The sequence below is a fragment of the Podarcis tiliguerta genome (genome assembly GCF_965153285.1).
Source record: "Podarcis tiliguerta genome assembly, chromosome: 13".
Lineage (NCBI taxonomy): Eukaryota > Metazoa > Chordata > Lepidosauria > Squamata > Lacertidae > Podarcis > Podarcis tiliguerta.
Genome location: NC_139546.1, coordinates 4,668,715 through 4,674,714, shown reverse-complemented (window position 1 = coordinate 4,674,714; position 6,000 = coordinate 4,668,715). Strand labels below are relative to the sequence as shown.

At 50.9% G+C, this 6,000-nt stretch overlaps 1 long non-coding RNA gene across 6 annotated transcripts in view; it reads left to right on the top strand.

The window, feature by feature from the left end:
* The first annotated feature begins 306 nt into the window (after positions 1-306).
* The window catches only part of LOC310661665, a 103,914-nt gene continuing 98,220 nt past the window's right edge, over positions 307-6,000 (top strand). For 3 of the 6 annotated variants that reach the window (XR_014504019.1, XR_014504020.1, XR_014504022.1), the window contains exons 1-2: positions 322-653; positions 2,486-2,579. This is a non-coding gene — a long non-coding RNA (uncharacterized lncRNA). Of the gene's footprint in view, positions 654-2,485; positions 2,580-6,000 lie in introns of all 6 variants that reach the window. The other 3 variants (XR_014504017.1, XR_014504021.1, XR_014504018.1) reach the window with 2 other exon arrangements.

The window sequence follows — 6,000 nt, the reverse complement described above, 5'->3', positions numbered from 1 at the left end:
TCGGTAGACTCTTAATCTCAGGGTCGGCGGGCCGAACCCACACCTTGGGCAAAAGATCCCTGCATTGCAGGGGGTGAGTTTAGAGGATTCTGGTGGTCCCTTCCCACTCAACGATTCTATAATTCCCTGAGTCAATGCTCTTGTGTTCATGTTCTGCTCCCTGGTTTCCCATAGGCACCTGGGTGGCCACAGTGAGGACAGGATGCTAGGCTAGATGGGCCATCATTGGCCTGGTCCAGGAGATGACAGACTTATGACTCTCCCAGTGTTCCAGTTCCCTTGGCAACAGTCACCAAGGCTGGCTGAGAATTCTCACCCTCCCTTGTTATGATTCAGCTTATCTTCTGTTTTTCCCAGGCAACTGACCTTATGAAATGACAACAGCAAGGGCATACAACGATGTAACACAACCACATGAGGACAGGGAGGGTGGAGAACCTTGGCTACCCCACTGCCCTCAAAAGCTCAGGCGGCGATGGCTTGGAAGAGGGCCTTCTTAGTGGCAGCCCCTAAGTTTGGCAACTCCCTCCTCACAGAGGTGTGCGTGGCATCTTCATTATACAATTTTCTGTGAATGCAGAAGACACACCTCTTTGCCCTGGCTTTTGACTCCATGAGGTATATATTTTTAGGACCCACCGTAATTTGTGAGCGTAAGTTTATTTAAATGTTTTTAACATTGTGCTTTAAGTGCTGTAATCCACCCTGAGACCTTTTCTTTGTTTAGTCGTGTCTGACTCTTCATGACCCCATGGACCAGAGCACACCAGGCACTCCTGTCTTCCACTGCCTCCTGCAGTTTGGTCAGACTCATGTTTGTAGCTTCGAAGACACTGCCCAACCATCTCGTCCTCTGTCGTCTCCTTCTCCTTGTGCCCTCCATCTTTCCCAACATCAGGGTCTTTTCCAGGGAGTCTTCTCTTCTCATGAGGTAGCCAAAGTATTGGAGCCTCAGCTTCACGATCTGTCCTTCCAGTGAGCACTCAGGGCTGATTTCCTTCAGAATGGAGAGGTTTGATCTTCTTGCAGTCCATGGGACTCTCAAGAGTCTCCTCCAGCACCAGAATTCAAAAGCATCAATTCTTTGGCGACCTTAGGGTAATGAATTAAATCCTTGGCATCATCTGGCACAGCTGTATCCATGTATGGCAGCTGGGGGATGCAAGCACAAGACTTTCCCCAGTGTCTGCATATGTGTTGCCCCATGGTCTCAGGGCAGCCCTACATAGAGCACAGGGCAGCGATTTATCCTGGAAATTACCAGCCCATGGAAGACAGACAATCCTGGTCCAAACTGATAAAAGGCACTCCAAGTGATAAATATGGATTCATGAATCTGCCCAGACTATGGACCTGCTTCCAGGGGGAGTACAGCCCCATCCAAGCAGGTAATGGAGGAATGATCTGGACTCAGGCTTATTTGTGATGGCTAATAAGGAAAGGAACTAAGCGCAGCATATTTTGACTGTGGTGTCTTTGGGATATGTGGAGGGGCTCACGCCATTAACATCCCAACAGATCTTGGTTCTCCATTACGTTTCCAGAGAAGCCACCAAGTCTCAGCTTTGGATTCAGCAAAGAGCAGACATGCCTCTCTTTGTCTCCAGCTTTAGCCTTCCCCCCCCCCCCCCCGGCTATATATAGGTCATCTACCTCGGATGCATCCAGGCGGCTGATGGGTGTGAGGGAAATCCCTGTCCGTTATTCCTGGAGAACACCATCACTTAGTAGTAGCTATTGCAACCTAGCTCATTCTGGTGTGAGCACTTAACTGGTCAGCCAAAGCCATTACCTTAACAAATTTTGGCAGGTTTCCCTTTCTAGATTCTGCCCAACATATACGAGATCACAGGTTTGGAAGGGGGCACACAGGTATCATCTAGACTGATCCCCTCACCAAAAAAAAAACACCCCTCATAACATTACTTAATCAGAGAGCAATTCCCATGGAATTTGGTGGGGTTTACTTCCAAGTAATGTAAGTCATTGTTGCATGAACCCACTATAGATGTTGTGACAGCAAGCCTTCTGAACCACAGCAAGACACTTAAGTGCTAAGTATTAATAAAACTGGGACGCGGGTGGCGCTGTGGGTAAAACCTCAGCGCCTAGGACTTGCCGATCGCATGGTCGGCGGTTCGAATCCCCGCGGCGGGGTGCGCTCCCGTCGTTCAGTCCCAGCGCCTGCCAACCTAGCAGTTCAAAAGCACCCCAGGGTGCAAGTAGATAAATAGGGACCGCTTACCAGCGGGAAGGTAAACGGCGTTCCGTGTGCTGCACTGGCTCGCCAGATGCAGCTTGTCACACTGGCCACGTGACCCGGAAGTGTCTGCGGACAGCGCTGGCCCCTGGCCTCTTGAGTGAGATGAGCGCATAACCCTAGAGTCTGGCAAGACTGTCCCGTACGGGCAGGGGTACCTTTACCTTTACTTTATTAATAAAACTACAATGTTTAAGTGTCTACTATTTGTTGTTTTTTGCAAAGGAGGAGAATGGAGAGACACTCAGAATAGACGGAAGCTACACAACTTTTCTCCAAGCAGTGAAGAAACTGTGACGATAGTGACTCCTGAACCAAAGTAAGACATGTTTCAGTTTAGTTAGCTGTTAGCTTAGTACAACTTCAGTGCTTAATGTCTCTCTTATTGTTGCAAGAGAACGCCAGAAAAACTTGGCCACACCTCCCTGACCCCCTTGGCCACTAAGCAGCCCCACCAGGTCCATTGTCCGTGAGCCACCACTGAGGAGACCTAAATGTCTGGTTTCCTGAATCCATTGTGAAGCACCCACATCCGGAAATTATTTGCACCAAGCCCTGCTTTGTAATTTCTAGTGAAGCAACAGGGATGTGATTGTCACTGGAGGGCTGTTAGAAAAATGTCTTCACCCATTGTATTTCTCCATGCATTTTCATTATGCAGCAAGTAGCAAGGGATGTTTCACAGGCTGTGACTAATGTGCTGAATCAAAGAGGTACCTGGACAGGTAAAGAGGCAAAGTTCAATCTTATGAGTGACACTAATTGCACAACACACACATTTCAGCAATGAGCTTCAGATCAGATCAGTAACTGTAAAAACTGCAGAGGCAAAAGAGGCATGAATCATAGAGGCATTGTGTCTCCACTGGGAGCCCAGTCAGCGCAGCCAGGATACATATATATATAGAATACATAAATGCATACATTCATACATAATTTTATTTGTATGCTGCCTTTCCATACTTCAAACCGTTCTCAAGGTGGCTTACAAGATGAAAAAATTACACAGTTACAAATATAAGTAAAGTAGCTGTAAACAATAAATAAAACGTAAACAGTACAAAACCAAATTGAACAATTTCCACATAAATTATAAGTTCTGAGAATAAAAATACAAAAAATAATAATATCAGTAACAGCAACAATGCCCCCTCAACAGAAATCCCCAAACATTACCCCACACCAAGTGGCCGTTCAGCAGCCTCAGCTTTTATAGCTGGAGTCAGTCCAGGTCCCGCCCTCCCAAACCAGGTGGGAAAAGGCCTGCAAGACAGCAACGGCGTAACTATCTGCTCAGGTGCCTGGGGCAGCGCATGTGCCCTGCATCTGGTGGCGGGTTGAGCCAGGGTAGGGTGCACTGCACAAAGTCTCTCCACCGCCTCCCCCTCAGCTGTAAGGCAGCTGAGGGAGAGGCAGTGGCCAGACGCAAGCCCCACGCTGCCATTTCAGGCAGCGCGGAGCCTGCAGGTGCCCAAGCCACCATGTCACTCCCAGGAGAGACGTGTGGCTCCGGCACATGCAGACCCCGTGGTAAGTGCCAGCCCCTGTGGTGTGGCGCCCAGTGCCAGCCGTGTTTCATTGCGTTTGTTGACTGAACTAAAAAAAATTTGTGAGCCCCCCCCTTCTTTTATCAACTCATAGTTTTGACGTTTTGTCACACCCCCCCCCCCAGTGATGACACCCAGGATGGCCTGCACCCACCACACACCCCTTCCTACGCCACTGCAAACCAGGGAGTAGGTCTTCCAGGACTCACGGGCAAGATGATCTCTGGCCACCTCCGCAGCCTCCGCTTTTGTAGGTGGAGTCAGTCAGGGCCGGGGAGCAGGTCTTCCAGGACTCACAGGCAAGGCTAGCGGAGACAGGAGAAAGTCAGGTCACCAAAGACAGCCCAGATTAAGATCCTAACAAAATGCACTAAGCCTCAGTCTGTTCTGCCACCCATCTCCAGTAGCTGATGTCTGCAAGACAATCAACAGCACCGTCTTGAAGACCCTGATTAGGTTTGCCAGGTCTCCTGAGAGTCAATGTCAGGCTTCCTCAACCTCGGCCCTCCAGATGTTTTTGGCTCGCAACTCCCATGATCCCTAGCTAGCAGGACCAGTGGTCAGGGATGATGGGAATTGTAGTCTCAAAACATCTGGAGGGCCGAGGTTGAGGAAGCCTGGTCTGTGTCATGGGCCAGGAATTGGCTTTACCTGCTGAGCAGCAGCCTGAAGGAGCAGAAGGCAGAGTGAGTCCACCTGCTGCTGATCAGCCTTATTGCTCCTTATGAGAACCAGCTGGCTTCAGCTTTCTTAAGGAGGGTTTCCAGCCTCAGTCAGTTGCTGGAAACAAGATTTGTCATTCCTGGCTAGACCTGGCTGCTTCTTGCTTCTCTTGACCTTGGACTCCCGGCTTTCTTGACTCTCAGACCGTCTGACTGCGTAAACTGAGATACTCCTGGCTTTAGGACTGGACTGAACCTTGCATATGGACTCTGCCTCCAGGCAAGTTGCCCCCTGAGACTTGACTGAGACCTTCTGCCCCTGAGCTCTGCCATGGCTGGGCAGCATGGGACTCCTAGAGCAGTCTACTGCTGAGTCACGGGTGGCATTGCTTGAAGGGCAGCGCCTGTTGAAGCAGGAAATTGATCCTAGTTTTTTTAAAAAAACAGAGGTGATGTAAGATGCCCTCTCTCCCAATTCTTACAGGTTTTCAAAATGTCTTTTATAATGCTTAAATCGATGTCCACTTGCTATTCTCTCACTCCCACAGAAAAAGAGGTGTTTGCATTGGGGAGAAAATGCAATATGCTAATCATGCTGAGCTGTGCTTCTCTATGCAATGCCATACCCGCTCCAGCTCATCTCCAGCTCCCTGATATTTAGACTTGATTTACACTGTGATGTCCAGTTCCCGATGCTCTATGTAACTTCGGCTCCTCCATATGCTGCCTCCCTCTCCATACATGCCCAGACCCATACTGTGCAGACCGAATGGGGCAGCGAGTTGTCTCTTGCTCTGTAAAGCATAAAGTATACTGGTAGCCCTGTATAAAATAGGGGAGGAGAACCTGGTCCTCTCCAAAAGTTGTAGGGCTTCAGGGATGATGGGAGATGTAGTCCAAGCACATCTAGGGAGGGCCACAGGCTCCCCCCCCCCAAGCCTTGGGCACCCGGTGGGACCTCCCGGTTTGCGGACATCTGCTCGAAGCATGGGGCGTGCTCCGCAGCGCACCTCCTGCTTCGGGCTGCAGGCTATCGCCCGCAAGCCTTGCACGCCCGGCGGGACCTCCAGCCGGGCGCGCGAGGCTTGCAGACATCTGCCCGAAGCACGGGGTGTGCTCCGCAGCGGGCCCGCTGCTTTGGGCTGCAGGCTGCCTTCCCAAGCCTTGCGCGCCCAGCGGGACCTCCAGCCGGGCGCACGAGGCTTGCGGACATCTGCCCGAAGCACGGGGCGTGCTCCGCAGCGCGCCCCCTGCTTTGGGCTGCAGGCTGCCGCCCACAAGCCTTGCGCACCTGGTGGGACCTCCCGCTGGGCGCGCGAGGCTTGCAGATAGCTTCCTGAAGCCTGGAGAGTGAGAGGGGTCGGTGCGCACCAATGCCTCTCGCTCTCCAGGCTTCAGCAAAAGCCTGCATTCGCCCCATAGGACGCACACACATTTCCCCTTCATTTTTGGAGGGGGAAAAGTGTGTCCTATAGGGCGAAAAATACGGTATTATATACAACTGGAAACCGGCTCTTTTTGCATTAAATAT